This window comes from Rhinolophus sinicus, linkage group LG03 (assembly GCF_036562045.2).
Source record: "Rhinolophus sinicus isolate RSC01 linkage group LG03, ASM3656204v1, whole genome shotgun sequence".
In the NCBI taxonomy this organism is placed as follows: Eukaryota; Metazoa; Chordata; class Mammalia; order Chiroptera; family Rhinolophidae; genus Rhinolophus; species Rhinolophus sinicus.
The window spans coordinates 62,055,560-62,078,282 of NC_133753.1; the positions used below are offsets into that span (position 1 = coordinate 62,055,560).

At 44.2% G+C, this 22,723-nt stretch overlaps 1 protein-coding gene across 6 annotated transcripts in view; it reads left to right on the forward strand.

The window, feature by feature from the left end:
• The window catches only part of FRMD5 (FERM domain containing 5), a 260,703-nt gene that overhangs the window by 193,836 nt on the left and 44,144 nt on the right, over positions 1–22,723 (forward strand). The window lies entirely within an intron of this gene.

Here is a 22,723-nt window from a genome sequence, read left to right on the forward strand (position 1 = left end):
TACCCAACTTCCTTTTCATTTATTCATTAATTCCATATTCATTATTCCCCCTTCAGCTTCACTAACCCGTTATTTTCGTTTAATCAGAATTTTAGAATTATAGTTTGAGAATTAAAAGGAACCTTAGCAATCACCTAATCTGAACTCCAGATCAAGTTGTCCACCTTTGCTTACACCACACCCTGGACAGATGAAGGCTGTGCCTCTGCTCAGCTCCTTCCATGGAGGTGGACACTCACTGTGGTCACAGCTACCCAGGAGAACCCCAGGGAGAAACTGAGAGGCCCCAGCATAGAGATAGGGAGAAAATAATTCACGTCTGTTTAACAGAATTCATGGAGCACTCACCATGGCCAAGGCATTATTGTCAGGCCTTGTGGTGATTAAACAGTGAATGGGACACAGTTCCTACCCACAAGGAACATAATTTAATGATTATTCCTTGTGGGAGAATGAACCTACTGCACAAACGTCTGTAAAAAAAAATAAAAAGACACGAGTTTAGAGATGAATGTTTCGAGCCTTTAAAGGAAGGAAATCACACAGATAATTGGAAGGAATCAGAAAAGCTTTCATGAAGAAAGATAAATTTCATTGTAGGCCTTGCGGGATGGTGGGAACAGTCTTTTAAAGGGCATGGACTCTGATCGCCTATTAGACAGAGCTGTTTCATCAAGTTAAGAGAAGGTGGATGTGGTAAGCGCCGAGATCTGCCGAAAGAGATGCTACAGAAATGCTAAGTAAAATGTCATAGTTGTTCAGTTAGGGCACGTATCAACTCTCCTTCCCCACATCCATTATCACCTACACATTTTGGGATGGCTCCTGAGGGAGTGAAAAGCAACCCAGTTTACCTTTGTTTGAGTTATTCTTATGCTTACCCTTCAATATTATTCATCTTACTTTGGCCCCCAAAATTCTCACTCTGTCCTCTCACTCAGTCCCTGAATTTGGGGTAGGGAAACACATATGGCCAACTGAATAATGTGGGGTCCGTAAGAAAACCTGTGACTCAGTCACTGTCTCTCCCAGCGCCCCAGTGGGCCAGGGGCGCTGCCGAGGGCATTGATGAGCTTGCCCATCTGCTTTGGGCTTCAGCCTCCAGCAGGCCGCCATCTCCTGGGTAATCATACAGAAGTGTCTCTGGCCCAGAAGAATGCTCTGGATCCCAGTCAGTGCCATTTTGGGCCAGTCCCCAGTAACAGGCTGAGATCAGAAAGGGATGAGACGTGCATAAACTGAATAGCCCTTTTCCTGATGACATTTAATTGAATCTGGGCACTGACAAGGCTTGGCTGAGTAGCTTTCTTGCCATCACATGCAGCAGCTCCACTCTGCCAAATTTCTCCTGTAATGATCATTCCACTCAGGTAGCACAGAACTTTTTCATAGAACTAGACCTTGAGTTAGGATCAAGAAATCTGGGAATTGGTTTCACCTGTGCCATAACCTTTTGGCAAGTCACTTAACATCTGTGGTTACCTGTTCTTCATTTATAAATTAGGACGAATGCCCATCCTGCACAGACTGTAAAAATCACATAATAGCTGTGAATACCCTTTGAAGGGTTAAAAATGTGCTAAGTATGATTATCGCTCGAGTCTTACTGTTCACACACCTAAGTGTAAATAATACCACCCATGGAAGTAATAGATGGAAGTACGATGTGGAAACTTGCTAAGCAGTCTCTCTGTTTACACAAAGCGTGTAAATTGTAGTGAGGTGTGAGGTGGTTTTTGTTACTGGTGGGGAGGCTGGAGATAAAATGTGACGGAAGTAGATGTGAAGGGCAGGTGTGTAAGGTGCAAAGAAGGATCTCCAGGCTTAGTGAGCAGCGTGGTCTGTGGCTTTGAGCGGTAACGTCGGCTGTTTAGAACAAAGTAACCTACAGTGTAGACCGTAAGAATAGAGTTCACCATTTGCATGTCCCATTGCTATCTGACTAAGCAAGTGGAGTAGGAAGAACACCTTTTCTGTCTCCTCACCCCGCCCACCTCCACCACCAAGGACTGGGCCTTGCTTGAGGGCGGGGAAGCGACCAGGGAGAAGCCCAGCACAGGAGGAGGACTTTGTAAGGCCCCCGTGTGGTCCTGCCCCTCCTCCTCGCTCTAGCCTGGCAGATTCTGTGGAGTTCTGTCTGCCTGGGAACACTCAGAACTCGTGAGCAGATACCGAGATTGTGCTGCTATGTTGTCTTGATTGAATTCCTTCACTGGACAGGCCTGGTGGGCAAGTCGCTGGGCTGTGGTCTTGGATTTTGTGCTGGCCCTGAGGTTTGCCCTGGGCTTCCATCTCTCACAGTCTGAAGCAGAACTGCAGGTAGAACAGAAAGTCATTCTTAGGCCCACAGGACAGACAGACAGCCTCTGTGGAACTTTTCAAGGTCCAGCTCCTGGCTGCTGAGTTCCCCAGCAGGAGGGGTCAGAAGCCCATTTCCTAATTTAGATACTTTCCCAAGACCAGATTCAACCTCTTTCTCAGCAGCTCTTTTTTTCCCTCTATTCAGCTTTCTGCTGACCTACAGTTTTCCTCAAGGAAGCAAATGATTTTTCAACTCCATCCCCCTCTTCTCCTGCTCACTACCCTTCCCTGCTGGATTGTCCCGGGGTTCCAGCACGGCTGGGTGAGGCCACATATGTCCCTTTGACCATCCTGAGTAAAGAGGACCCAGCTTAGAAGGCACAGGCTCCCTTTCTTTTTTCATAGACTGTTTTCTTAAGAAATTTTGGGAAAGTGCCACCCTCATCCCTAAAAGCTATTCTGCAGCGCTGAAGCCTCGGTCACCCGTACGTTCCCTCTGCATGATGGCCGCACTCCCAGCAGTGCATTGAAACAGTCTGCTGAGGTGTCACTGGTGTGCAATACCCTGATAAGGAGATCTTATCCCCTCCTTGCTGGCGGAGTTATGTAGAGTAATTACATAAGTACTGCTGTGACACTGGGCGGAATCTCATTAAAAGCTGTAGAAAGAACAATTGAGTTGTGGTGGCGAAAATTCATTTTATTCCAGTTGACTGTAATCCACGTAATAGAGCATTAGCCTGAGCATAAATGCTGATGTTGCTCTAGCGTCTTGATAAAATGTATTTGGATATTTAGTGCAGCATTTGCTTATGTGGGGCATGATAAAAAGTCAGTATGAGGCAGCTCCAGATTTTCCCACCTCATGAGGAAGTGGCTTGCTGTGCTGAGCAGATTGTTGTTTGATCTTACTCCTCCTGGGAGAGCCACTTGGCCAGCTTGGATGGGACACTCTATGGCAGTTTGACCACATGGCAACTCTGAAACTCTCTCTCTCTCTCTCTCTCTCTCTCTGGCTAGAAGAATATTTCCATCAGCAGTTCAGTCCCCCACCCAAGAAGGGAGAGAGGTCTGGCCAAGATGGAATTTGTCCTGGGTGTAGGCAAGCCCTTTTTTAGTGCAAGGATGTTTTTGTTGATGGCAATGTGGATTTTCCCTTCAGCCATAGAGTATCACTCACCTCAACAAACCATTCTAAATAGCTTGCTTATATGGCAGCCTGATTCTCAGAAGCATTGAGGGGCAATAATATCTAATATATTTTTACCACCTGACTGTGTCTAAGGTGCTTTCACTTGTATTATGGCATCTGGTGTGTGGAGAATTCAGTAATATATGTTTAATTATCCAGAGCACAAACTGTTTAATACTTGAAGTCTGAGAGCACCAGGAATTGTTTTATTTATAAATATTTTTCATTACAAAAAATACCACATCACAGAACATTTAGAAACTATGAGAAAAGCCCTCTTAATCTCAGCACCTTAGTACAATATTATTTGGTCTTATTTCCTTCTCGTCTTTCTTCGTATGCATTCATATACTTGTAATCATCATGCCAACATTTTTAAAGTGCTTTCCCACTGTAGATTTCCAGAGCACCCGTCTGAATTTTATCTGGTCTCATACCACGTTTAAAGGGAAGAAACTAAAATTAATCAATCTTTGTTTCTATGAAGGGAATTAGAGTAAAGATTAAATATCCCGTTGTTCAAAGTCAGTGTCACTCTGCCCGTAATCAAAGTGCCAAAAAATATGATGAGGGGAGCATTCATTCTGTGAAACACCCAGCTTTTGTCTCTGGTTATTAAAACAGCTGAGCGAGGCAGCTGGGGAAAACCATTTGAGAATCTTAAGATTGCCGTCGCTGGTCAGGATGTCCCAGCTGTGCCTTGTTGTTCAGCAGCTCTTCCTCATCTCAGAATGCAAGGTCCCAAGCTGAGCTCACTCTGGGGACTCAGACCCATCGAGTGGGAGTGCTTGGCCTCTGCCTGCGTCATCCAGGGGCTGCAGGTGAAACAGGTTAAGAGGCTCAGTTGATGTGCTTCTTGATGTGACCTTGCCCAGAGGAGAGAGTGAGTGGGGGAGTGGGGGAGTCCAGTCATGCCAGAAACAGCTGAGAGGGGGCACGGAATTGTCATCTCCCACAACCTGTCATCAGCTTTAACCCTAGTGTAGGTCAAGCATGGGTGTTCATCTGTGTGAATGCACATTTTAAAGGGTGAAGCAAATTTCCTCTCCAGACTAGGACCTGCTCCCCTTTATCTTGAGAACAGGAATGAGTTAGGATCTTGTTAAAAGAGGCACATGTCCCTCGCTAGGCACATTTTCCTCTCCCTCTCCCTCTCCCACCACCCCGTCCTGGTCTAGACCAGAGATCTGAATGGGCTTCTCCAGAGGCTGCACCAACTGCTGGTCCTACGGCTGGGAGAGCTGAGACCCCTGAGCAGTGGGCCTGTATTTGTAATCAAAACCTGCAGTGTAAGGACCTCCTAGCTTTCCTGCATACCAAGAGGAAGAAAGAAGCAGAGAAACTGAGGCATACTTGCATTGAGTAGCTTATCCATCATGGTGACCAATAGAAGTTCCAAAGCCCCTGGCTGCCTAATAAGTATGTCCTGCTCCCCAAGCCAGAGAGTCTCCATGCAGCATGCAAATGATTCTTTTCTTCTTTCATCCTTTTTCTTTTTTTTTTTTTTTCAACTAAGCAGAGTTCCCTGAAGTGCACTTACTCTCCAAATATGTTCACGGCAGGACGTGAGAGATCACTTCTGCCTGTAATGGATGCCTTGTGTCCAAGGTATTTTCCTGTGTATTGTGCCATTCAATTTAGGACTCCTAATGCATGATTAATGTGTGTTTAAACAGGCATTGCCTTATCGGACTGCTTCACCTTTGGGACACTGGTGAGTACACAAAGCAGACTTCAGAAAACACTGTTGGCTTGTGTGGAATAATCCAACAACTCCAGCTTTGTACAAGGAGTGAACGTTACGAGGCTCATGGGGTACCCATCCAGTCCTAAGGACTAGAGCAGCCCATGACTTCTCAGTTCTGAGACTGGTTCCAGTCTCACTGCTTAGTACATGCTCAGTATGTGTTAAGCATCTCCCAGCAAGGCTCCATGAGTTCCAGGAAGGGGAAGTGGTTGTGGGCCCTCCCTGAAGGGAGCTTATAGTCTAATAGGAAATAGACTATGTTTATGAATAGTTGTAGCACAGGGTGTAAAGTGAGCAGGGCCTTAAGACTTATTTAGAAGAGGGATAGAAAGTCCGTTCTGAAGACAGTGAGATGGCAGTGGATGGGCTGAGGGAAGGCAGGGGCAAGGAGCTTGCAGTTACTGAGGAGGTTGTCAGGAGCCTCGTGGGGGCTCTCCAAGGCCTTCCTTTCCCAGTCATCCATCCACACAGGCCCCGAAGTGGTAAGCTCGGTGCCTGTGGGGCCCCCATCCACGAGCCTCGTGGAGTCCTTTCCCTGTGGTTTTGCCTGCCGGCCACTGGAAGCTTATAACCCTACTTGCTGTTGCTTTTGGCCTATATGGCTGTGAAAAAGAAGTATCCCAAGAATAGGCCCGCAAATTCTAGGGTTTTATTCACAAAAATGTGATCTATGGACAGATGGCAAATAAGAAAGAAAGACTAAAGTAGCTGACCCTGAACCTTTGGTTATTTACATTTCATCCCATTTGCAACCCTTGAAGGTCCTTAGAAGATATGCATGTGACTCATAACGGAGTCTGAACCCTTAAAGTGGGACATGCCTGGAAAACGTCTGAGGACTCTAGCTCTGAGAGATGTTAGTGAAGGGACAGTGTCAGTCCTGTCCTTTTCTGACAATTCTTAGAACTTGTGGCATATAAAAGAGCCTGAAAAAAATGGGAACTTGGCTTGAAGATATCATCTATGTATATAGAGGGTACTGGTGTATGTGTATATGTGTGTATCTATACAAACTTTGAAAAAAATTACGCCTTCTTTATGGAAAGTGCTTGAGAAGTTAGGCTTATAATTGCTACATGATTCAATCACCAAATTACTGAAATGTTTCCCTCAAGGATTGTTTGACATTTAGTAGAAATTTTAATATACTGAAGTGAATCTGTCAAAAATTCAAACATTTTTAATTCTTTAACTTACTCATATTTGAATTTAAAAGAAAGGATAGCTTCAAGTAGGTTTTCCCTCCTTATTTAAAAATAGTGGTGAGTGTCAGAGACTTAACACCAGAGAGAACTCAGGACTTCTACCACAAGACCTAACAGATTTCCAGGTGGCAGCAGCCAGGTGTTAGACCCCAATACACTTTCAATCCCTTTTATCCCATCAACTTGGTTATTTTGGAAAATGCCATATGGCACAGTGATTATGTATTCAGGGTCTATAATTAAACTACCTGGGTCCAATTCCCAGCGCAGTCACTTGCTGTGTGATAATAAGCAGGTTACCTACCTTCTCTGTGCTTATTTTCCCCATCTGTTAAATGAGTGTATCATATTCATGTAACAGATGGGAAAACTCATTTTAACAGACGGGAAAACTATTTATCATGGTACCTATTTCATAAGTTGCTGTGAAGATTAAAGAATACATGTGAAATGCGTAGCCCAGTACCTGGCACATAGTTAGCACTGTCAGCATGAGCTTGCTTTCTTCTTCCTTCCCCACCCCTCGTATCTGGCTTCTTCGTCTATGGGAGAATTAAGTCCAGGTATAGCTATTTCAAAATCATCAGCTTGGCCTCTTGTTAGCTTTTGCTAACAGCTGGGGTAAAAGATTTTTCATATTGGAGATGTTTGAAATGTGGTAGGGTTTGAGTTATCTCGTAATTTTCACGTATTCCAGCTGCCTCTGCCTCAGTAAAAAGGAAAATTGAATTGATCAAAACTGAAACTTTTCCAGTGCTCTGCACTCTCTATCAGGCATGTGCCGCTGTGCTCTCTCGCTGGCTGTGATGTTTCTTGCTTTCTGAGTCACTCTCAGTGATTCACCTTCATCATCCCCTTGCCTCCTTCTCCATCTTCTTTCATCATTTGTTCATTCTTCTTTTGTTTTCCATGCCTTGCTCTTCCTTGAAACCACCTTAAATCCATGGATTGATCATAAAAACCATTGTTTTTAACATCAAAAATTTTAATTTCAAATGGATTTTCTTTTGTAAAGCTTCTTGTAAAACAACACCTGTATCTATAGGAAGACAATTTTAGCCATCAATTTTTGCCTAACTCAGAGTTATCAGCAGGATATTGAGATGAGAGCTTCTAAATGTATGGAATTTGGAACACAGTACAAGTGGGAATTTTGTAACCATGCATGGCTTTTTTTCTTTTTTGTAATTTATCAATAGTGTATTTCCTAGCTAATATTCTTCACAAATACCATTAGATCCAAGGTAAATATCCAGCAGCCATCCCTGTGTAATGCTTGCTAAAAATGAATCATTCAAAATATTTATGCCAGGAAATTCAGATTTTTAGAGGCTATCATACAATGAAACAGAAGTAACCTAAGTACCGGTATTCATTAAATTCTACTCAAATGATAACTTTAAAAGCAGTCACTTCTACAGATACAGGAAAGAAAGGTTTGTTTTGTTTTGTTTTTCTTTTGGACCAGTTTACCCTGAATTGACGAGGTGTTTGGGAATTTAAAAGCTTGTACTTTTTAGCTTATAAGTGAACCAAGAGAAGTAGTTTACTGTTTGAAATGGTGTCATCCAGTGTTTTAAAGACTGAAATTGCCTGTGAGACTTCCAGAGTATCTACTTTAATTAGCTTTAGTAAATAAATTAATGAAGTCATCATTCAGTGTCTCTGTCTTTCAAAATGAGCTGGGAGTGTTTGAGGAACAGAGAGGAGGCCATGTGACCACCATCTGGGGAGCAAGGGGAAAGAAGAGAACAAAATGAGGCTGAGACCCCCTTCTGTCCTGGATCCCCCCTGCCCCACCTAGCAGGACTCTTGCTTTAAATGTTTTTCCTAAGCCACCCCAGCCCCCAGACCTTCCCTCCTGAGCACAAGACAACCCACCCAACCTCCACTCCCTTCTTCTCCCCCAAGACTCTCAGACATATCTTCCATGTTTCCTATGCATTTTACGTTCATGTGTTAGAGATATCCCAGAGTCTGTGTGCTGGGATGGAAAGAGAATTAACAGTGGCTCTGAGCCTGAAGTTCCTCATCTGAAAAATGGAGAGGATCAGAAATAATGCAAGTAAATAAAGTGCCTCACACATAGTTCAGACTCTGCCATCCTGAGACACATCGCTTCCCTTCCTGTTATGTCCACATCTATTATATATGAATATATAACTGTGACAGGAGAAACTATTAAATTATAAGTATTTATAATCAACTATTCTCCCTTTGCTGTGTTGAGCAGAGAATTAGATAGAGTTGCAAATTTGAAGCAGTTAGGAGAGAGACAGAGACAGAGAGAGAACAAGAGCACAGAGCAAGAGGATTAGATGGGACTAGGAGACAGGAGAGGAGGAGAGATTTGGGTATCTGCCAGAGGAAGTGAACTTTTGGGGAAGACGTTTCGAAAGTAATTTGGGGAAAAGTTTTGCTCTCGATTGTGCTGTGTACCCCCTCCTCCATGTCCCTCTGAAATTTCCCAAAGGTTGCATTATACTTCGGCGTGTTTGGAGTTGGATACATGTGGTTGTGTGCGCATGCGGTTGGATGTGATTTTTTGTGTGTCAGTATCCTCACAATGGGCACAGAATGGGAGTGTGGCAGGACTGGAAAGGTTCAGGTTCCAGTACTCTCTTCATTCATACTGATATTCTAAATTAACAGGTAAACATAAGTTCATATTCTTAAAAAAACTAAATTGAGACTTCCTGAGTAGTAATTTAAATCAGTTTCCCTCTGCTTATAACTGGTTATGACTTTGGCTTTTGTTTAGTACCCTTGCCTAGTTCTTTGGGTTCAGGAAAACTTTTTATTTAAAAAAAACTGGCATGAAAATTTTTAGTGAAGGTTTCTGCTTCCTGTAATAGCCAAGTACTTCCTATTGAACCAACTCTCCACAGATAACAATTATAAGTGCTTGACAGAATATTTAAAAAACACCTGTCTCACGCCATTGGAGCATGATTCAAAAGCAGGTAGGAACGGAAGGAAGGTTACAATTGGGAGAGGAAATAGTAGTGGGCGAACTTCCCGTTCTTTTATGGCGTTTAGCTTCACTGCATGTCCCACTTGGTGTCATAAGGCAGTTAAAACTCATAGAAACGACAGTTTCTATCAAACCCACAAAGGTCAGAGTTCGAAACAACCACAGCAGCTAGAAAGTTGGCGGGGGGCGGGGAATCCCAGAGAGGAGAGAAGCAGAAAAGGGAGCCCCAAATTCTATGCATGAATTCCGTCCGGCTCTCTGGCTGACACTTAGCTTTTCATGCCTCGGATAGACTCCTAGGATCCCAGGTAAGCCTGAAGGAATCGAGACTTTTGAGCAATGTTTGTATTTTTTACAAAGGACCTCTCCTTTTTTAAATGATGAAAATAAATTCTTGGTTCAAGGCCACAGGTGGCCTATCCCGGCAGCTCAAGGTGCAAGGCGGGAACCAACCCTAGACAGGACAGTCTTCCATCGCAGAGCGCACTCACACACACCCGCACTCATTCAGACTAGAACAATTTGGACACCCCAGTTAACCTCATATGCACATCTTAGGATGTGGGAGTACGTGCAAACTCCACACAGATAGTGGTCCTGGCCAGGAGTCAGTGTTTTTCTTACCAACATTATAATGAAACAACCTTATTTGATGACATGCTGTATATGAAAACATGAAATAATACAAGGCTACATTCAATGTCAAATGGACTGCCATATACCTAAGAGAGTTGTATAGTATCCTAGGGCTGCTGTAACAAATAATCATAAACTAAATGGCTTGAAACAACAGAAATTTATTTTCTTGAGTTCTGGAGACTGGAAGTTTGAAATCAAAGTGTCAACAGGGCCATTCTCCCTCTGAAGGCTCTAAAGAATCTTTCCTTGCCTTTTCTGGGCTACTAGTGGTTGCTGGTAAGCCTTTGCCTCACTCTAATCTCTGCCTCCATCTTCATATGGCTCCTCTGTCTGTGTGTGTCTTTCTCCACTTGGCCTCCTTATAAGGACATTATCCACTGGAATTAGGGCCCACCCTAATCCAGGACGCCATCATCTTAACTAATTACATCAGCAAGCACCTTATTTCCAAATAAGGTCACATTCTGATCTTCCAGGTAGGCATGAATTATAGGGGGATACTGTTCCACCCAGTATAGTGGTGAATAAAAAGTACTGTGAAATATCTAGAACTTTAAGTTCTGGGTCTAATTAATCTTTAAATATTAAAGTACTCTATCTTATGGAACACTATTATTCATGAAAATGTGTTATGTGTTATGATTATGAACACCTAATTACTCAAGACCCTTTTATATTTCAACTTTTATATATGTTGCCCTTGAAAGCAACAAAAATTTCATTTTATTGTAAATATTTAAAATTAAGACACTACTAAGTAATCCTTGCCCTCTCCTGTCCCTTCCCACTTCCATTGTTCCAAATGAGTAAGGTTAAATAAATTTCAGGGAGAATAGGGTTATAAAGCCCTTGACAAATCTGTTTTCTAAAGCAAAGCAATTCCATTAAGCAGACCTAAATTTAGATTGTCAAAACCCCATAGACTCTGCAAAGCAAGTTGTTAAAACTCATAATGAGTTTCAGTGTTGCTGCATTTTGGAAATGTCTACATCTCAGCAGTAGCCCTTATACCGTGTTTCCCCGAAAATAAGACCTAGTCGGACCATCAGCTCTAATGTGTCTTTTGGAGCAAAAATTAATATAAGACCCAGTCTTATATTATAGTAAAATAAGACCAGGTCTTGTATTAATTTTTGCTCCAAAAGATGCATTGGAACTGATTGTCCAGCTAGGTCTTATTTTTGGGGAAATGGTACTAGACTGCTCTAGAAGAAGGAGGAGGCAGATGTGAGGGACTCTTGTCTTTGAGGCTATCATTTCAGGTATTGGAATTCCATATTCTTGACCTTCATAAATTCTTAAATTGTAAATTCCCAGCAACTGTAATTTGTAAAAAGCCTATGGACAAATCCTCTAATGACAGAGATGATTAATTTAAAATATATAATTCAACTCAAAAGAACCAAAGATGAAACACCTTCTCCCTCCACCCCTATACCAGCAATCCTGGCTTTTTCTAACAATATCCTTGAGTTAGAGAAAATGCAAATGAAGCGTAAGAGATTCAACTTAAAGTGAAAACATTTTGCAGCTGTCATGGCTAATTTGATGATAAATATGAGCAACCAATAATTTTCTCAATATATTTTTTGAGTCAGAATCTTAGAGTTGAAAAAATATTGCTTCCAAAGCTCCTGCAAATGGGCTAAATCTTCAGAAGTATTACATTTCCTGGAATTGCCTCTCCTTGGTGTGAAAGCGATCACCAATATCCAACTCGAAGTTAGAGCTGAGACCCAGCTGCTCGGTCAACAGGGGCATCCCCATAGTTTGTTTGTGCAGAATTAGTTTCAGTTCTGCTGGCCAGTCTGGGATAAGGGCATTTGGAATGGGATTTACCTTACGACTTTTATTTTTACCGCTTTTATTCCGTCAATATTAATTTCTTGAATGCCCACTATGTTTCAAGGACTAGGCATACCAAAAGGAGTAAGACAAGGTCCCTTTCCTACCCACCCTGTCTCTGTGACAAACTAGTAGATAGTTCCACCATATTGAGATGGAGGCTATGCCCAGAATACTATGGAAGCTCAGAGGAGAGCTTCTGAAATTTACTTTACAGAACTGTGCACATCTCTATACAAACATGATTTCTGTGCTTTGATAACTGAATTCAACCATGGTACCGACAAGAAGGAAATGTATTCTAGCAAACAGTTTTTTAAAAGACAAGATTTACCAAAACAGTGTGCTCTAAAAATAAATCAATGTAATGACTGATCTAAGAAATCTTAATTATTTCCTTAATTAATTTAATGTCAGAGCCTTAAAAGAGTTAATGACCCATTCACCAAAGTCATGGTGATAACACTCAATTTAAAGATAGTTTTTCAACCTATTCTTTCAGCCTCCTTGTGGAAATTATACTTCATTCCTACTTCTTATTCACGCCCCCTCTTCAAATCAGTCACTTAAGCACTGTTTATTCTGCCACCTAAATGTTTCTTTAATCCATCCCGTTTTATTCTCATTGTCATTAGCAGAGCTCAGTTAGGTTGTCACAGTGATTTTCCCTTACCATCTTCCTGTCCTCCTCCACAAACACAAACTCTATTCATGCCTTATTCCCACTTAAAATCTCTCTACCCCTTGCTGTCACCTACTGAATCAAGTCCTTATCTTGCCACACGTCACTATTACCATCTGGCCCTTGTCTGCCTCTCCATATTGACCTCCTACAGAGGCCTCCTTGTACCGGACACTTAGCTGGAATTCCTAGAACATGCCCTGCTCTGCACATGCTCTGCCTCTGCCAGTCACCCACTCCTAGGCTGGCAAGCTTCTGTGTATCCTTCAAGGCTCAATGTGTAACTCACTTCCTTTGTGAGGTCTCTCTGGTAGTGTCATTCCACCAGACTATCCCTATACCTTATACATAACCTCTGTTGTGATAAATACCATCCTGTTGACAGAGATTTGTCAGAGATTCTTCCCTACCCAAAACTAAGGTTCACTTCTAGTTAACAAGGAAAATAGAGGGAATCATCCCATCCCTCTTCATCTCTAGAGTCTCCCTGGGCAGGGAGAGTAGGCATGAAAAATTCTCACTTGAAGCGCAGGGAGGACTTGACTACACTGAGGAGGCTGCTCCAGAGCCCGGTCTGCCGACTGTGCCACTTCCGGTCTGATGTCACATGCTTTCCTAAGTAAGCATCTTTGACAAAAAGAGCACCCCAGGGAACAACCTGTGAGACCCTCTACCTGGGGAGAAAAACCCCCAGGACCAAATACATTTGCCGATGGTATATCGTTTTGCTGAGGCAGCAGCTTTTCTTGTCATGAGCCAATGATTTCCTCTGGCGTACACACATCACGTTGAAGCTTTGGGCTCTCTGGAGAGCACAAAGGAAGAACAAGGTTGATAGCAGCCTTCAGGGACACAGAGAGTGCATATGTCCTCTTGTGTTACACCCAGCTCCTGCCTCAGCTCCCCAATCTGAGGGTTTGGGATTGCTTGTCAGCTCATCTCTAATCTCCAGGATATAGAAATTTGGAAATGTTCTGGTCCTCAAAAATTGAAAAGAAAAAGGTAAGAAGAAATCTGGCTTTAAATGCTGTTCATTTCTTATTCATCATCTTCAAGTATTATGGACTAAGTTACTGGTTTCCTGTTAGGTTTGGAGGATTTCCTCCTTTGTGTGCTCTCAGAGACAGCATCTGGACTTTTTCCAACAGGAGTGGATTTCTGATTGAAACAGGCCAGTGGTGCCCAGGTCTAAAAGATCCAAAGAACTCAGAAAAGGATTCAAGCAATGGGCTTAACTACACCTTTAGACATATAAGTCAGAGGATTATAAATCCACCCCAATGCTGCATAGAAGGATGGAGCTGTATGTAGGTTGCTTCTGCAGTAGCCATATGAGAAAAATCAAAGGATGGGAATTTAGCATAATGGAAAGAGTGTGAACTTTGGGGCAAGGCAGGCCTGGGTTTGAGTCCCATATACGAGTTGTATGGTCTTAGACATGTCATTTAACTCCATTAAGCCTTAGTTTCTTCTTTTGTAAAATGGAGTTAATAGAAACCTTTTTTATGGAGCTATTGTTTTAATGCTTGTATAACTATAGAATGCATTGCGCATGGTAGGTTCTTAAGGAGTGGTAGTTATGATTTTGGGTTTGTGTTGAGAATGATGTGATGGACTCTGAGGTCCAACCGGATCTCCCTGGGAGTGCCGTTGGCAGTGGTCCATATCCAGTGACTGCTTGAGGCAGGGGTGTAAAAGGCCTGGCCATTTTGGCTCAACTTGAAACAACTCTGAAGGGCCATCCTACCTCCAGAGCTCCCCTGGTTCAGCCAAGTTGACAGTAGGCCTGCAGCACAGCTCAACTTCCTCCTCTACCCACTCCAGCTTTCCTCTACTCCTTTCCATGGGTGTCGATCCCTGGAGCACTCCTTAAAAATATCCTGCCTGCTAAACTCCATCCCCGAGTCCATTTCCTAAGGAACCTGACCTATGACAAGTGTTAAGGCAGATGTCCAATCCTGTTTTAATAAGTACCCATTGATCCGAGGTGCTGAAGCCCAAAGAATAGCCTGTGACACCTTGGCCAGGTGTCAGGAAATATTTTAGAAAGACAGGCAAAGCATCAGAAAAACTGTAAGGGAAAGAGGATATCCCTAGAGACCTATGGAATTTGCCCATAGGAAGGCATTTGATAATTTCCAGAAGTTAAAAACATCCTAAATCCTATTCCACTTGAGCCCAGGAGCAAGGAAGTGTTTTCCAACATTAACTCCCTAAAAAGTACTTGGCTGTGAGAGTCACATCAATGTAATTAAGCAGATGTAATGATTAGCCTTTTCTAGTATTGAACTTTTAATTCGCTTTCCAATGGCAAGGACCCAGCTAGAGACCTTCCTGGAAGTAGAGCCATGTTTTCCTTTCCTATGACTGTGTGGGTGGCCTAACCAGTTATTCTGTAGCTGGGCTGTCCTGCAATGTTCTGGTGCCCAGTGATGTTGAGACTGGGAGCCCCTGCCCCACTCAAGTACAACACACCAGACAAGGTAATACCTGGGAGACTGATCCTGAAATGGGTTTCTAAGGTTTAGTTAGACTGCACTTTGGACAGGGACTCCATCTCCAGGAAGTCTTAACCCCAGCACGATTCTTTTCTCTTCTTTCCTACACTGATCTCACTGGGTATTAGGAGGTGAAGACTCAGCTGATCTTCAGCTGTTAGCCTGGTCGTGTCACTTAGTGGTTAATCAACAGCTACTTGCTGAGGAGCATGTACAAGGCTCATGTGCACGATGAGTGCCAGACTGGATCCCACGCTCCACCTCTCCAGAAAATGGAGAAGGAAGTGGACATGAGCGCAGGAGGGACAGCAGTAGGACAGTGAAGAGGTACAGATAGTGCCGTGAGATTAGAGGAAAGAAGCAGGCTTTTCCTGAGCTGCTGTCTCAGATGTCTCTTAATCCCATATCCCTGCAACCTTGAGAAGGAAGAGGTAGGGCCTCACCCAAAGTCGTGGCTTTGATATACAGGTGACCTGTAAACAACACAGATTTGAACTATGTGGGTCCACGTATGCATGGATTTTTTTTAAATAAATACAATTGGCCCTTTGTATCCGTGTGTTTCCTATCCATGGATTCAACCAACCATGGATCAAAAGCAGTATTATCGCATTCCCAACTGCAGATCTAATACACTGTTTCCCTAGTTGGTTGAATCCACAGATGCAAAGGGCCAACTGTAGAGTCTAAAGTTATACGTGAATTTTCAACAGTCACTGGGGGAGGGGGAAGGTCAGTATTGTTCAAGGTTCAGCTGTATATTGAATTGAGTGTTTTTCCAAGTGGTTTGTCATCCATTTTTTGGCCCTCAAATAATACAGTATTGAGTTTGCGGCAGTTGTGCAAGAGTCTTTTCAGTTGTGACATATCAACTTAGTGTTGCTGTGCAGCCCTCAAGGGACTCTTGGTCTCAGTGTTGGTGGCCTTGCCATGCAAAGGCACAGAGATGGCAGGAATGTGCTACTCGCGCACTCATCCCTACTCTTCAGGCTGAAGAACTGCTGGAGCAGCAGTGACACACTTCCGGAACTCTTGCCCCTCTGCTCTCTCCACCACACTGCAAGGCCTAGACCATGGTTTTGCCTGATGCCTGGGGATCCGGTCATCCCTGCCCCATCCCCAGTGCCCATTAGGTGATACATTTTCAAGCCCATGAATTATTAATAGACTAAGCCTGTTGCTGCTCAGACACTGAAGTGTTACATCCAGGAGAACCCTGAGGAAACTAACAAGTTCAGGGACCCAGGGACACTCACCCTTGCTTTTACCTCAGCCCAGGTTCACAGGCCCTACCTCCAAAACAAGTTTAGGATAGTGCAGGAAGAGGTGAAGGGACAATCACCTCTTCCCATCTGTCATTCCCTGTCCCTTCTTTATTGGACAGTTGAATTCTCAACCTTCTATACAGGGCCAGGCAAATAAACTTTATTCCCCACCCCCACCCCAGCCAGACGGTCACCCCTAAAGCCCTCCCATATAGAAATTCAGGAGCCTAGGAAACCATAGGCCTGGGGAGAACAGGGGGAGGTAGAGCCTCAGGATCCATTCTGAGAAGATCCTGAACAATCCTCACTTACTGGAGGCATGCACTGGAGACCGAACAGGGTATTTCCATCACTCCCAGTGGAATGTAAAATGACCAAACTCATAGCAGGATAACAGTTTCACATAATGGTCTTCACTGTCTCCGGTCTGCTAGAGGCAGTTTCTAGAACTGAATGAAGTGTTTAGTTACTCTTTCTATTTAGTTTGAGCAATGATCCTGAGTTTTTTAAATTAATTAAACTAGCGATAAATGTCTTAATAAACATCTACCTTGTAAAGCTACCTAATTACCCTTTTTCAAAAAAAATCTCCTTTTTGTCATTGAGAAAGATGGACCTGGAGTGTGATTACCCTGGTCAACTAATAACAGAATCAGTGACTTTGGGCACATCAGGGGATGTAAGATCATTTATATAGCGGGAACCTGAGGCTCAGAGAGGGAAAAGACTTTCCCAAGAGACTGCGGTCAGAATTTGCCTTTTCTTACTCCCATCATTTCCCTCCTGTCCCAAACGTCTTACTCAAAGCTGAGACTTGTCTGCCTGGAATGACATCCTTGGGGCACATACCATATACCTATTCATTTCCCACTCCCTCATGGGCGGATAGCTGGGTCCTCTCCCAGGAAGAGAGAGAAAGGAGAAGGTTGGTCATGACAGCCAAGACAAAACTGACCAAGAAGCTTAAAGAACACAGCTACAGGGAGAAGGCAGTAGGAGGCAGAGGTTTAGGGCAGCTCCCAACCCACCTCCTAGACAAGAGTCCCTGGAGGTCAGGAGAGGAAATGTTCTGGAACAGACTGCCTGCCACTGACAGCAGAACTGAGATAAGAAGGGAGCTTTCTGTGAATTAGGTTTGATGATAACTGCCAGCTTTAGTTTCTGATAATCTAATTCATGGCAAAAGTGCAGTGAGTTTTTGAGCTACTTAGCCATTGAAAGTCAATGGTCCTCTAGGTCCATCCATATCGTTGCAAATGATAAGATTTCATGTCTAACTATTACATTGTTTTGTACACATTAAACAAATAATTAAAAAAAGAAAGTAAGTAAGTAAATGGTAATTGGGGACTTGAACTTTCCAGCCAGAACTGGGCAGCTGCTCACAGTCACCAAGGGCAGAATTTGAAAACCTGGCAGGAAGGAACAGAGTTGCTCTGTGGTATTTAACTTACAAGCCTAATCCTCCAAAGTTGGCACTCTTGGTATGTGAAAACATGAGAGTGAATAAAAGTGAAAATTATGCTGACAGCTGAATTGCAGTGGTGTTCAAATACCCATTTTTCCTACCTCTTATCCCAGCATTTTTGCTGCGAGAGCTAATAGTGACCAACAGGTGCTGGAGAAGGGTTGATCTAGTGTGTTGATCCCCAGACCATCAGCATCACCTTGGAACTTGTTAGAAATGCGAGTTACCAGGCCCCACTCCAGACCCACTGAACCAAAAACTCTAGGAGAGGCGCCCAGCATTCTGGGTTTGAGCAACCTTCCAGATGCTTCTGATGCAGGCTCAAGTTTGAGAGTCCAGAGCATGGTATGGTTCTGAATTTGTTGTTTATTAAGAAAACTCTACTTTCAAGTGAGCTAGCCATCTGCTTCCTACCTTGCCTCCCCCTCTACCACTGGGACAACCACAATTGGGAGATTTGGGATTTGTCTTCAGCATTTGTACAGTAAACCATCTCTGCACCATCTGTTTGGCTCCTGGCCCCAGCTGTATCACTCCTCTCCTGGGACTCTAAGTTTTGTTGTTCCGTTGAGGTGGTTTCCGCTTATACTAGGAAGAGAGGCATTCATAAATGTGGCTTTGTGTCGTCAGTGGGGCCATAGGCCAAGAGTCAGGCCCTGGAACCTCACTTCCGAGTTCTATCTGCTGTGATGAGGGACTTCTCAAGGGAGGCGCTGGCAGTCCTAAGGAGAAGCAGTACAAATGGCCTGTCTGTCTGGTCCTGCCAGGGATACAATAGCTGTGAGTGACTGGGTGAGCTCTGGGGAACCTGGGACTCTGATCAGAGAACCACAGGCTCTACTTGTCTGTCCCTTCCCCTTTATCTGCCAACAGGATGGGCAGTTGCCTGAGGATTCCAGGGAGAGGAATTTGAGACTACAGTTAGCTCACATTGCTTTAACTCCAGAGAGAACCAGTTAGGTTTTTTTGAAAGAGATCGAGGCTCTGGATTAAGTTAATGTAATACATTTTGCCAAATGCTTTTTTCTTTTTCTCGTTAAAGATGAGGTATTAAAAGGGACTGTATAGTGTCTGTTGGAACTGTATTGTAGCTCATCCTCCACCTCACTCAACTCCTCCTTCCCCAGTGTTGGGAGCGTGTCAAGAGCGTCGCATAAGAAGCTCTGTCTTTGTCTCTGCAGTGCTGAGTAAAAGCTGCCAAGCCTCTGAGGGGTTTGGGTTCATGGCATATATTTGATATTTTCTACTCTTCTTCCAACCTAGTCTAGGGAAAATAGCCTTGGGGTATGGAGAAGATGTCAGTCTGTTCTTTGAGAGCCCTGTAGGGCAGATTTTCAAAATGGTGGCCATCCTCCTAAGCTTGAGGATACAGCACAGGTGGACGTGTACCAGGACCCACCTGAGTATTCTCATCCCCAGAGGAGTAGCTTTTGTTCCATGAGTATGCAGTCTCATTGCTAAGGTCTTGTCATGTTCAAGTTCATTCAACCTAAAGGAAGAGGTCACAAGGAGGCAGAGAAAGAAGTTGGTAGAAAAAAAATGCACAGGGTTTTTATGTATCTATGTCTTTTATTTTGAGCCTCACAATAATCCTTTGAAAGATATAGTATTAGTCTTGTTTTATAGATTAGGAAACGGAAGCTCAGACAGATCACAGTCTGTCACCTTAATCTGTGTCTGCTCAGGTCTGGTGTCACAAGCTAAGACACGGCAGAGCAGGGCCTTAACTCTGACCCTAGTGCTCATGCCCAGTACCTCCGCCTTCCCAGAGCCCTCCCCTCTCTGCTCTCTTTGCCTCCACCTCAGCGTTTAGGGGACATGAGTGACCTAACAGGATAGTTGAGAGGGAGATTGCACCGGGACTCAAAAATGCTGGCCTCTTTCGTTTATATCCAGCTCAGAATCTATCACATTTGTTGGTACTGGCCAGTAAACAGCTTTCTGGTGAGAGCAAGAGAAATTGGGGGGATAGCCACAGGGTTTTGAGAAACAGTGAGGATACTGAGCTTGCCATATTTCACATGACTGAGGCCACTCATTACAACACCAGAAATTCCCAGATTTGCCAAATAACATGTACATTTGCCCTTAGGGGGGAAAAGGCAGTAAAATGAGTTGGGGGCCAGAGGAATTCAATTTAGCCCCCAAATTCTGGACTTTCTTCATAAGTCATCTGAAGCAACATTGTATGAGTGAGTGAGTGAGTGAGTGAGTGTGTGTGTGTGTGTGTGTGAGAGAGAGAGAGAGAGAGAGAGAGAGAGAGAGAAAGAGAGAGAGAGAGAAAGGGGGGGGAATGAAAATGCATTTCTCACAAATACAAAGTAATGAGTTTTTTCCTAATAAGCCTTGCTGAGTTTTCAGTAATTCTGCATCTGTGACATGACTAGTCCAGAGATATTTAGCACTGGCTAGAAAACTACAACCAAAATATATCAATCAATAGCAAGAAGCAGTGAGGCTTCTAAGAGTCACCTTACTGTAAAAGTGGCCTCATCATGGAAAATAGAGACAAGTTTGCTTTTCTTCAGGCCCAGCTCAGGCTTTTTTTCTTCCCAGATACTTTACCAGGTAAAAGGAATCCACATGGGAATGATGGCTATTGAAGCATCATCATTGATAACAAGTCTACCCCTCTCGTTCCTGCTCTTACATGCTGTACAAACAGCAGGTTTGAAGGTTCTGTTCAGAGGGTCCTAATTGCCCTTGTTGAGTCTGGGTTGGACCATCTGTGCTGACAGAACACTTAGTCCTCCCTCCCATGACATTTACTTGCACACAGTGACCTCCATGTTCCAGACTGGATGTGTTTCCCCGCCCCACGTGCACATCTTCTGCAGGCCATACGCCATACCATGTGGTGATGAGCTCAGCCAGTTCCCTGACCTGAGCAAGGACTGCCAGCAGGGCTCCCTGAGGCACCACGCCTGGCATCTGAACCTACAGATATCTATTTGCATCATGAAAATCACCCCGACTCCCTCAATTTACATGTACAATGGCAAGTATTTGTACAAGAAGTTGCTGTGTTTATTAAGGATTAGGTGAGGCCAATGGCTTCAGGAGAGTGGATAAGCACTGTGCCTCTCACCCTCTGAACTGTGACTTCCCTTCACCGGGGCCGGGTCTCTCCTCCAGTCCCCACACGGCCACCTGGCCCCACAGCAGCTACCCCACGTGGTGCTACAGCCTAGATTCCAAGTGCCTGTATGGGGCCCATCCTTCCCAGCCTTACTGTGAGTCCTGGAGTCCATCTCCTCTGAGGGTAGGAAGCAGAGGGCACGCTTGGGCAGGGCTCAGCTATGGCCTTGCTGCATTTGGGGGGACCTGCTATAGAAGACAGTATGGCTGCATTGTACCCTGGAATGAACTTCCCCATCTTCTCCCAGAGTGAGCTGGCTGCTTTTGAGCTGCAGCCTCAGCAGTTCCTGGACAGATTTTGTTGGTTTAGGACTAAGCAAGAAAAGTGGGCTCCTGGGCCAGGAGCTCGGCAGGGGTTCCCTCCCTTCAAAGAAAATGTGCTGAGGTTAAGAAATCTGGGGCCCTGCTGTTAGCATTTGTGCCCCGTATCCTCCCTCTGCCTCGGAAAGCTGGGCTGGGTGTTGCGTGTGAACACAGAGGCAGGACTGCACCCCAGTAATTGATTCACACTTTCAGTTCAGCTTACTCATGCCACGGCCCTGAGAAGATGAGCTAATGTGGCTGTTCCTCTGTGACATTAAAGTGCTTTTCCACAGCATCTGCTCCTGAACCTGGCAGACATCGGCACACACATGCCCTTAGAGGACACTGAGGAGGAAAGCAAAGAAGTGTTTGGCCTACAAGAAATTTAAATGGAAAATTAAGCTAGAACAGAGAGGCTGGCTAAGAAGCCATCTCACCCCCGTTGCCCACTCCTTCCCTGTCAGGCCTCTGAGGACAACTTGTTTGGCTCTTGTCCTCTCCCATAGGCACCCCATCCTGCCCTGGCCTTTTTCCATCCCTGGATTCTTGTGCCTTTGGACTGCAGGTGCCTGCTGTCTCCTGCCCTGCATCTCCCCTCTGCTTTCTAAGGGCCCATGAAACTGTGGCCAGATCCCCTTTAACAGCATGTGGCCCAGGAGCTGAGAAAGTTGGGCTCACTCTTGCCCTCTTCAGGACTCGCGTAGTTTGCTCTTAAAATCGGCCTGCCTCACAGGTAAGCCGGATGGAATAAGGTGAGGCCTAATGAGTGGGGAGCTTTCACATGTCAGCCCCTCTGATCAGGATGCACCCTGCCAGAGCCCCTGGGATTGACACCATGATGGGTGTGAATAAAACTGTTCTCTTGTCCAAGGGTATTGACAATGAAGCAGAAAAATGCGATTAACTTTGACTAGTTTAGGTCACTGGTCCACGCCTGCGTATTGCTTGCTGCCTCAGTCCCTTCCCTGAAGAATAGACAAACCATAGAGAATGAGAACCAGGCGCTCCAGGGAGGGGCAGGAATGTGACTTCTCCCAACCTCAAAGCTGCAGAATGACTCTAAGGGGCTCACGAATCATTCTGTGCACCATGTAGAGAGAGAGAATGGATTACACTTGCATGCACTATTATTTTCAAACATGTGTGGGTTACTACTGTGGTTCATAAAATACAAATTTATTTTTAATGAGTGCTTAGTAAGTTATTTTGACCCAACAATGACTTTGGGAAGAGAATAACCTCAGAGGTGTAGCTGGGTTTGGGTGCTCTGCCTCAGCTCACTTGCCCTGAAGATAAACATCCTCAGGCCGGGAGCCCTGATTTTGTGACTAAACAGTAAGCACTTGTCACCCTGAGTGCCTGTTTCTTCAGTATACTCAATGGCAAACATTCAACATACAATACATGGATTAGCCATAGTGTGAGGGCAACTGCAGGCAAAAGGAAAAGAAGATAGAACTCACTGG